An 11,276-nucleotide genomic window follows, 5' to 3' on the forward strand; every position below is an offset into this window, starting at 1 on the left:
CTTCCACGGGAAACGCCCTCCAAATGCAACATTGCCGCTGCTTAGAAATGGGAGAACATTTAACATTCGTGTATGTGTTCGCACTTTCTTTCCTCCTCTGCGGCACTGCGTCCCAGCGATTCTCCTGGGAATGCGCCGTGCAGAATCAGCGTGACAGTTAAAGCCGCAGAGCGGAGACTCATAAGAATAACGGTGACACTTTACTGAGTGCTTTCTGGGCGCCAGACACCACGCAGAACGCTTACAAATTCTCCGTGTGTCGGTATTAAGGTAATACCTATTTAACACATGGGCTGTACAGACTCGATCTGAAAAAAGGAGTTTCACATGGGCAGAGAATAGAACAGACCTGGAAGGTGAATGGGCGAGGGGAAGAAGAATCAGAAGAAAGTAGGGTCGAAAATAATGTCTTAGGAGTTGAGTGCCTTCGTGGCAAATTAGATTTCAAGAACTTCTGCTGTCCATTTGAGATGGACTCACCTTTGGAATTTTATCGAAAGATGCTAGTAGACATTCACATTACTTTTTAATTTTTCATCGCTAGCAAGTCGTTTTCTTCGGGATGCTACCCTGGACAGAGACAGGCCTTCCGGGGGAGCAAGAACCTTACACATTTTCTTCTGTAAACCTGTCTTTTGTCAATTGAATCTGCAGAGCCCCGGCCCCTGGACCTAAGAGGGTAGAGGAAGCTCGTTTTCCCCTCCTCTCCAACAGTATAATTTATAGCCTTCACTTTGGGGCATCATCTCGGTTATTTTCTTCTTTTTTAGTCGTCTCTGTTAATTTACCTTCTCAATCACCCTATGAGAGAGTCACCGATCTTCTGATCATACAAGAGAAGGACCTGGGGCTCAGAAGCAAAGCCCCCTGTTCATGGTCCATGGCTCCTAAATGAGACAACTGGGATATGGACTGTGGCCCCTCGGATACTGAAGTCTGTGTCTCTTTTCACCACGTCCTGCTCTACTCTCCTGCCCTTCAGAGTATCATCCTGGACTGCCATGGATGGCTCTGCTGTTGAAAGCAAACGGAATTGGTGATTTTAAAGCATTTCAGTGGATGGAAGGGGTTAGAAACCAGTCACACTCCTGGGAGAAGGGCTGAGAAGTGCCGCTGGGGCCGATGAGCCAGGAATCTGCCCCAGTCTTGTGCAAAAAAATTCATGACATGTCCATGTTTTATTGACAGCAGCCCCGGAGGTAGAAAGGTGGATGCTAAGAACAAAGCTGCCGGAGCCTCAATTAAACATCGTGTTACTTCCAAGTGACGAGGATCACCACTCGGCCGAGGTTAGCTCAGCCTGCCGAGTGACCCCGCCTTTCTCACTGCACTCTGCAGCCGAAGGACACCAACCAGACAGGCGGTCGGGGACGCCGAAACCCCTGGGCCAGCGCAGAGAGACCGCGTGATGCGTTCTCAGCACATTCTGGTGGTCCATTCTTTCGGCAGCCTTTAGCGTAAGAATCAGCTCCCTCTTCCTGAGGAAGACCCAGAGGCTTGGGGGTGACAGACAACTTGCCCAAGGTCCTTAAGCAGGTGAGTGAGTGATTGATCTGGGCTTCACACTCATGTAGTCAGCTCCAAGGCCCGCGAGACAACCCTGGACGGGGCTGCCATTTCAAAGGAAGTTCATACAGAACGAGAGGTAAAGAATCTAATACTTGTTAACCATCTGATGTGCAAAGAATTTTCCCTGGGGGGATCCATTGGTCCCCAAAGCAACCCTACTTAGTTGCAATTATTCTCATTTTATAGTTTGAGCCCCAGGCAAGCAACCGGCCCAAGGAAATGCAGCTGAAAAGCCAGGACCCGGGTCTCTGTCTCTTTGCCCCTCAAATCCCTGATTGGTTGGCCACTAAGAAAGTATGATTTTTTTAGTATGTTCTCTTACTGACAGACATGTTTTAGGACACTCTTTAATCCTCATTCTGAGTCTTTGGATATGTTTCCTTCATCACAAATGCGAGTACAAGACATCCTCCCAGCTGATGACTGCATTAAGATTCTAATCAAAAGCTTAAGAGAAAAAATAAGTAAATAACCAACAACATAAAAGAAACAGAATGGGATCAAAGGGCGGAGTCTTCCCTGAAGTGTGATGTAGATATCGGTGATAGAAAGGCCTAGATTCCTTCTGCTCATCTCTTTCGGCATCTAGGCAAGTCACATTCCTCAGCTGGCTTCACGCTTTGGGGAGAAAAGGAAACCAAAGGGTTTTAAAATATCGCCAGTCTATGACTTACCTGTCTCCTGAGCCGGATAAATAACTTCAAAGGATTGAAGCAGCCAGAAAGATTAAGAGCTAAGTCAGAGCCGCGGGATTTATATGAGTTCTTAGTGAAAGACACAGAGCGTGGGGGTGGGAAAAGGCTTTATAACTTTGCTTTAAATCCTCTGGGGGGGAAAATGGAATAATAATCCCACTAAGAACTCAGGACAGTGAAATAAGATCAACTCTGTCGGAGAAAAATGCCCGCCCCATGGGCTGAGTCGAATCTGTGAGCAGAACGACAAAGCATCAATTCAGCGCGCGATGGGCGATCTCTTCCGACGGTAATTACATGTGTTGAAAAAAACAGAACATGATCACTCGGTGATGATTTCTCCTTCCTGTAGCGGAGGTCTGTGCGCCGAGCATCACGGGCATGTGGGCCAACGGAAGTCTTCTAAACGAACGGCCAGGCACTGCTTGTCACGTTCGGCAGCTGTCCAGAGCAGGGAGGGCAAGCCTGGCCCCACTGCCGTCTGCTTTTATAAGGACTAAACTCGTTGTACATTTTTAAAGGGTTGAGAAAAATCGAAAGAAGAAGAGTATTCCTTGACATGTAAAAATGACACGAAATTCAAATTTCTGCGTCCGTAAGTGAGTTTTATCGGAACATTGCCCCGCGCGTCCATTTACGCGCCCTGCAAGGCTGTGTTCCTGTCACGATGGTAAAGCTGAGCGATTGGAATGGAGCGTTAAGGCCACAAAGCCTGAAATATTTACTATCCGGCTCTTTACAGAAGAAGTGTGCCAACCCCTGGCCCAGGAGAACTGGCACAATCGGATTCCCTCCACTTGTACCTCCCAAGTTCAAGATTGGTCTTTCTTGCCTGGGCTACTATTGTCACCTACGACCACCTTCGATTCCCTGAATAAATGTCCCTTTTATCGCCCGTAGAGATCTTTTCCTAAACAACGTGGTCGAGGTCTACTTTCTATACTATTAAATGCATCCATTTTAGTTCAGTAACTTCTAGTAAATCTAACAAGCTGTATAACCATCGCCACGATCTAGTTTTAGAATGCTTTTGCCACCCGGCAAGGAGGATTCTTTGTGCCCATTTACAGCTCCTCCTCCCACCCCCAGCCATCGGCTTCTCGCCCTGTAGGTTTTCCAATGGCAGCGTTTCTCCTGACTGCTCTCCCTGCCTCTGCCCTTGGCTCCTTCGTGGTTCTCAACACGGAAGCCAGAGAAGCCCCTTTTTTTTAGCAGAAATCAGATCCCATTGCCTTCTACTCAAAGTCTTGCAGCCCCTTCCCGTCTGACTCAGAGTAAAAGCAAATATCCTTATTCAGAATGGCCCGCGAAGCCCTTCTCCACCTAAGCCCTCTTACTTCTCTAATTTTATCTCTTATTCCTCTTCTCCCTGCCAACCCCGCCGCCCCGAGGCTGACCTGCCCGGGATCAAGAGATAAATTGTGGGGAATGTTTCCACCTCTGAAGTGGAGGCGGGGTACAAGGACAATTGGCTTTTTCTCAGGGGAGACATCTTACCCGTCTTCAGGGTGGGGAAGCCACTGGGCCCCAGGGGGACGGGAAGCCCTCCCTCGTTGTTAGATGCTGCCGCTAGTGGAACAATAAGTATTCCCAGGAGTGTCTGGGATGTTCGGCTATGAATGGCTTCTTGCTCCCTTTATGCAGATGGAAAGGGATTTTCTCAGGGATATAATTTTTAGGCCCTTTCCCTGTCTGTCATGCAGAGAGGGGAGGAGGGGAAGTTCTGCTGGGGGAGGAATACATGGCTGCAGAAAAGATGCTCTCATAACCACCAAGGCAGCCCCAGGCCTTGGCGATGGCAGATGCGGACCTCGGGGCTGGATGAGGACCTTGCATCAGAAGAGCAGTTATGTGCTCTTGTTACTAGAGGTGACCGGCCCTGTTTTAACAATGGAATATGCCCCTGGGCGGCACGACCAGCTTGCCCAGCATCGGTCAACTTTGTCCTTTGACGTACAGAGTGAGTAGTGGCCGCCTGGCTGGGTTTTTGGTTACCTTTGTGCGTGCAGGGTTTTCGAGAGGGCTCATGTGCCTGATGCTGATGACGCCCCACCGCACATGCTCTCTGCCCACCCGAGTTCACCTGCAGCTGCCCCATGCAGGTCCCAGCACCCGATAGCTCCCGCCTCCACGGGGCACATCCTTCTGCTTCTCCGAGTAAGGGCTTTGGCACCTTGGTGCTGGCTCAGCTGACGCACAGGGCAACCTGACAGGGCAGGGCGTGTAAAGCTCCAGGGGCAGCCGCCACCCAGGAAGAGCAGGAGTCGGCAGAGGAATGGCCCAGATTCCTGTCCCAGGGTGGAACAATTCTTTGGTGCGTTTACCTGGTTCTGAGAGGTTGCCTGGTGGAAGGGAGCCCCATCGCCCGAGATGATTACCTCACTTTTTATTGGCGTTTCTTCCTCCCCGTCCTACTCTCCCTGCTCTCTCGGCCGTGTTTCCTGGGATCATTTTCCAAATAAACTGTCTGCACCCAACATCTGGTCTCTATTCTTGTGGAAACCCAGTGAAGGCAGCCGGGCACGTGGGCAGAGGACAGAGTCAAAAGCTGTCACTCACTGAACATTTGCCGTGCGCTAAGTTCTCTATGCACATCGGCTCAGAGAACGACCTTTTAAAGGGGATGTTATTCTCCCCACTTTATAGATGATCGATGCAGGGACAAAAAGGTCACGTAACTCCCCGAGGTTCTCCTCCCCAGCTCCCTCTTTCTCATGGGAAAACATCCCTTCCCACTACACTGAAGGCAGAGAGGGACGATCGGATACACGCTTTACTAATTTCCTCCCCATTGGCTCACAGTCTCTCTGGGTCACACTCTCTTCCTCTCACCTGGTCTAGGAGAGGAAGCTTCTCCAGAGGCAGTAACGTGGCCTAGGGGCAGGTGGGCTTGGGTTCTATGTGTGACTCTTCCGCATACAAGAGCCCGAGGCTGGTCAGGTTTCTGGGCCTCGATTTCTGTGTCTATGTAATGGGAGTGACAATGTTTGAGAACTGTAATAATTGGATAATGTTTTCCTAGACACTGCACCTCCACATAACAGCTGTTTTGAAGGAAACGCACGATCCACATCATTCGTTCTCTGTGGCTGTGACCTTTTGCATTCGATTCTTTTCTTCCTCTGAGTCTTTACTCCGTCAATATTGTTTCCTGTTTTGTGTCTTTATTCTCTCTCTCTCTCTCTCTCTCTCAACTGCTTCTGTTCTCGCATCTCACACATATACTCAAGCGTCCCTTAGTGCCCTCCTTCCTGCAACAAACAACAACCTGTCTTGACTCGTCACTCCATGTCGTCAGCGAAGCAAATAACCATTCTGCCACGTGATCATTGAAATGTCTATTTATTAATAAGTGGTGCAGTATTTATTTGTTTTAAGATAGAACATAAAAAAATCAGGTAAGAATCATTTGCATAATATATGTGGAAATCAACCTATTAAAGTTGTTCAAATATTGGACAGAGCCAGAATATAAATTACACATACAGTTTAAAAATTACAGGAAATGATATTATAAAGAGCACTAAAGGCCACTTGTGGAATAGTTGAGTTCCCGTGTAAGCCAGAATGTGAAGAAAGCCTACTTGTAGCATGGAGACAAATTCAGGGAGCAAGGCACCAGAATTCTATGCCGTGAAAGGGGGTTAAAGGAAATATAATCCTAACTCAAACACCTTGGATTCATGTCATTGGAAATTTGCTCTTCAGATGTTGGTATTTTCTATCACTGCTACATTGGATAGAGAACAAAGAAAAAAGAGGAGAGCGTATTCCGTTGGAAGCAGTGCAGAGAGCGTTTTTCTCTGTAAGACAGGGAATGGTCGACCGATCTGAGGAAGCTGGCCCATCCTTCTAAGGTGAGTTTCAAGACGGGGCAGAGCCTGCTTCACGTCTCCAGCAGCAAAACCTCTGACGCCTGACAAAACGGTTGCCACCAGCCTTGGAACGGAACCCTCCCGGGGACTCGGAGGCTGGAGCCGCTCTCTGCTCCTCTACTGGAAGAGTGTTTAGAGGGGAAAGAAGGGCCCCGGTGCCAGATCAGGTTGGCTTCCACCGGGAACTGGGTCTTTTCATGCCAAGAAAGAGAAACACAACGGTACTGTGCGTTTGGCTTCCTGGAGAGTGTTTTTGAAGACGCACCTGTTTCTGCAGGATTTTAAAGGCCTGAAATATAGGTACAGTCTAGAGACAAAAAGCCAGAGTCAGGAGGTACATTATTTGAACTCGTTTGGTTAAGACAGTGACAGGAAATCCTTGGGGCCCGAGAGAGCAAGGGGCGCTTATGGAGTTATCTGCAGCCACACCAAACTCCAAGAGCTAATGGCTTCCAACACGAACCAGATGAACAGTGTGCGTGGCACCATTTTCTGTCACTGACAGCTGGATTGGGAAAGCACTCAAAGGAACGGGCGGGACCCGCCGAACAGGTGAGTGGAGCAGCTGAGGCAGGAATCACTCTTCTCTCCAGGAAGCCAATGGGTCTACACTCATTTTACTGTGAAACTGAGGAAGCCAATGGGTCTGAACTCACTTTACTGTAAAATGAGGGAGGTATGGCGGGGGACCACAGGACACACTTGGGAGAGTTTCCGTTGACCTGGGAGATTGGGGTGGGGGATGAATGAGCTTTGGGGGCACATGGGCTTCGGTTGTGATCCCAGCTCTACCTCTGATAACGAGTGACCCTTGGACAGGCATTTTCCCTCTTTGCTTCAGCTTCCTCATCGGTAGGATGGAGACAGTACACCTCCCCCGTTGGCCTGCCGTGAAGACTGTATGAAGTCAAGAGAGATAATGATCACGTTGCACGTGACTCACAGAGAGAGCTCAGGGTCAGTTTCTCTCCCCTTCCTGGTCTCCATCTGGTGGGCAGAAGAGGAGACTGGAACATTGAAAGAAAATACTCTGTTTTAATTACTTTTAGGCATCAAATTATAGTTCATTTGGTCAGTCTAAGAGGAATTACAAAATATATTCTTAAAAACTGGGCTAGGCTTTTGACCGCTTCATTATAAGTCACATTCAGATTATTCTTAGGTAGAGCCCATTTCGATCTATTTCCTGCTCTGAAACTTATTTTAAGAACAGTGCTACACAGAGGCTAAGAAGACTTAGGTTGAATGACAGTCTTTAAAATGAGAGGGTCAACTGTGGCTGTCCAAGGACTTGACCACCTTTCCGACTACGTCTTAGGGGCTTCTGGTTCAGTCAGATTCAGGAGAATGGAGCTTCCTGTCACGTGGTTTCACAAGGGCTGCGGGGAAGCCTGCCAGATTCTGGCAGGTCTATCCCAAGGGCACCATACGTGGAACCTGACCATGGAAAACTATATCCGAGCCAACAGAGAGGCCTGTTTACTTCCTAAAATAACTTCCTGGGTACACAAACACAAAACATCTTAAGCTGAATCGCGTTTGCTTCTTCGTCAATTTTGGTGAAGAACCCGGAGACCTAGTTGTGACCTGGCCCAAATCAGCATTCTCTGGGACGAAGCAGGAGGAACCAGGCTGTGCTCAGGTGAGACCCAGAGATCCCAACACAAAGGGGCATCATTGGTAGAACTGGCAAGTTGGGGTCTTATGGATTGCAATAGAAATCACATCCCATTTCCGAAAAACGAACCCATAATCTTTTTCAAAGAAAAATTCTGTTAAATTGGATACAATCCGAAGCATGATTCTGGAGCTGAATGAGTCCAAGGGATGGGCCAAAGAGCTGAACCAGCCCACACTTGACAGGACAAGGAAGGGGCAAAGTGGGAGAGGTCAGAGGAGGGGAGGGGAAGAAGGAGCATTGTCATCTTTCAAAGCATGGGGTCACCACTCGTATTCGAGAGAAATCCGAAAGACGTCTGAACCGATGTGTCTGGTTTAAGTTTCTCGAGTGGCCAAGAAGTTCTTCATCTCCTGGGCTCAACAGCAGTACTTCATTCTCCCTGGTTCTCCGATTTTTGAGTTTCTGATCTCCAGCATCTGGACCAGGAGTTAGGAGACTTGGGTTCTCGATTCGCTCTGCCACCCAATCACGCATTCAGTCATTGAGTGTGATTCCCTTTGCTCGAGCCGCTGCCTCCTGGTCTAAGAAGAGAGGGAGTTGTTCTGGGCGATCAAGGTCTCTTCTCGCTCTGAGTATCTAAGAATCTATGAGTCTGTATCTCACGGCATCTATGCTAACAAAGCACAATACTAGTCACGATTTTCCTACAGGAATGCTGAAGTTGAGGCTGTTAAAGGCTGAGACTAACTCCCAGAGGGAAGGTTTGAGCAAGCTTGAATCTTTCTTCCGGAAGTTCTCCATTCGTTGGCAGGGTGTGTTGTCTGACAGACATTGTGGCAGAGTTGATTTTCGTCATTGAAACCACTCGTTCCTTTGTATTTAATTATTCCTGTTTTTGGCTTTATCTCCCGCAGTTTGTACTTTGATGGTGAGGATGGTGCGGTATCTGGAACTGTAGGTCTCACGGAACAGGCACAATTCAGCCACTGGGATCCAATAGTCCCACTCTCTCCACTCCAATGTTCCCGCTTTTCCTCATTTTAATAAAAACGCAAGCATTTTTATGTGTAGAGATTTATTTATTTAACAAGCATTTGTAAAAGTGCCTGATTTTGTTATGTAATAATTGAGATTGTATCTTCACCGTTCTTTTTTCTGAAAAAAAAAAAAAATTTTCTGGTGTAAATTTAGAGTATATAAATAATATCAAACGTCAAGGCAATGGAGTCCGCACATCCTATAAAAAAGGAACATGCTTTACAGTCCCCAGTATATGGCTGTCACTGTACTGGGAACTTTATAAATATATTGATTGTCTCATTTAAAAAAATCAAAGCAGGCTAGAAAAGTAAAACACTTTCAAATGTCCTGAAACTCAAGGCTTTCATCCAGGTCATTGCCATATCCTTCCGACCTCTGACATTTCCAATACTGGCTTCCAAAACCACTGAAGCCATGCAGATAGCCTGGTTCCTAACATATCCCAACCTGGGCATCGGTAAGGTGTTACCTGCCACCTTGTTTAGGGGACCGGTGGCTCAGCTTTGGACAGTGGAATTATCAGTAACGCAAGAAATATAGGTCGATTTGAATACAAAAAAAAAAAAAGGACTTACAGTCTTTTAAAAAGTTCATCCTGAAATAAGCAAGCCTTCAAGGATAAGTGAGGACATGGAGAAAATTCCCAAGGTACCTGGGGTTCGGAAAGCAAAGAAGGTCCGTCCTGTGGTTCTAGGTGCCTTGGAAGCAGATTCGTGGGGAACGAAGACCAGCCATGCGGCATCTTTTGGGGGAGGCCTGGCTGTGCTTGGCAGCCCTGTCCAAAGCGCAGTCGACCCCTCAGAGCACTGGGCAAATGTCTTCTCCCGCCCCAGAAGAATGTGACCGGCAGATCCCAAAGGCAGTCATGTCTTTCTCTTGAAGTAGATGTTGGTCTTGGTCTGTACCATATGCCTCTGTTAGCCAACACAATGACGTAGAGAAGTAAGTAGTTCAGCATCTCACCTCAACTCAAGGAGAGATTTAGAGAGGAAGGGAAGGTTGGTTTTTTTCAAGAACCTTCTCAGATACTCTAGAACTTCCTTTTTGTACAGATTCTCTGGAGCTACAAAGAAAGCATTGGACCCAAACTCAAAAGTCCCCATTCAACCCACTCAGTCCTTCCTGGGCTGATGAGAGGTGGGGAATATTATTGTTTTGATGCAGAATTTTTTCTCTCATTTACTCCACATCCAGTCTCCCAATGATTCCAGCTGAGATGCATTCCCACCTGTATCGAGTTGTCTTCCCTGGTGCAATCAGATCCTTGCCACTCTTGGTAGGCATAGTCTGAAGGGGACTCTGATATTTGAGGCCACTAGATTTCTAGCTTTTTGATGGCACGAACTACGGTTTTCTTAACTCTGAATTTCCAGTGCATTGCGCAGTGCCTAGCAGACGCCTTAATAAATCTTTTAAATGAATAAACAAATACATGTTTTTAGAACACTGTCATTAGAGTGGCATTGAATTATGAGAATGCTCTTTGCAAATTATGAGTAGATCCTGTTTACATTAGGATGTTCTACAAGTAATTATTCCCTCAGCTTACAATGTCCAGGAACTGACTTGCACAAAAGAGGGAAGGCATAATGCGTACTTGTTAATTAATTAGCTAATTTTAGACTACAGTATACCTTGGGGTTTTCTAGATCTGTTTTCATGAAAACTAAAGCTTCATAAGTCTAAGCTCTCGGTTCTCAGAAAAAGTATAGCGAATAGAACTTTCTCGATATGATGCTTTTTTCTTTTTCTCTTACAATTTATTTTTTTTTAAATTTTGTGTTTGCTTGCATGCTGGTATTTAATAGTCAAAACTCACACTTGATCTCAAGTACTTTCTTATCAGCCTATAGGGTCACCTTTCACCTAATATTTGGAAAAAAGATTTATCTCATCCATCTTGGTCCTGCTAAAACACGACCTCTTAAAAACTTCATATATCATATTGGGACACACAGGGACTGAACACATAAAGTGGGATCATAGCGTCAGCTGGGAAAACCATGCTTAGTTTTCATGATAAAATCAATTTGTTGCAATTTCTTGGGATTCCACCAAAACTGCCAGTTTCTGGGCAAGTTTCCTGATATATCTGAAGAAGTATAATCTCAGGCCATGTTATCACCCAATTCTTTTGGATAATCCCATAATGCGGTTCTTTTGTTTGACCAAAAAAAAGATCTTTGCAGGAGCACATAGTTTCTCCCCGTAACTCATGCTCAGTCCCAGACCTTGAATTTCTGCTTCATCGGTGCCAACCATGTGGATAATATTGTCCGTAGGCAGGTCTGGGTTGCTTTTCTGGAATGCATTTTTCCTTTTTAAGGGGGATAGCAAAGCAAAATATTCCAGATCATGTTTTCTCTTTCTTTTTGTGTTTTCTTAGATGGGAAAGAATGGCTTTTAAGAGTCTTACTCATTCTTTCATGAAACATATATTTTGCTTTTGCACTGACAATGACGACTTACTAGATA

This window comes from Rousettus aegyptiacus, unplaced genomic scaffold (genome assembly GCF_014176215.1).
Source record: "Rousettus aegyptiacus isolate mRouAeg1 unplaced genomic scaffold, mRouAeg1.p scaffold_m13_p_15, whole genome shotgun sequence".
NCBI lineage: Eukaryota > Metazoa > Chordata > Mammalia > Chiroptera > Pteropodidae > Rousettus > Rousettus aegyptiacus.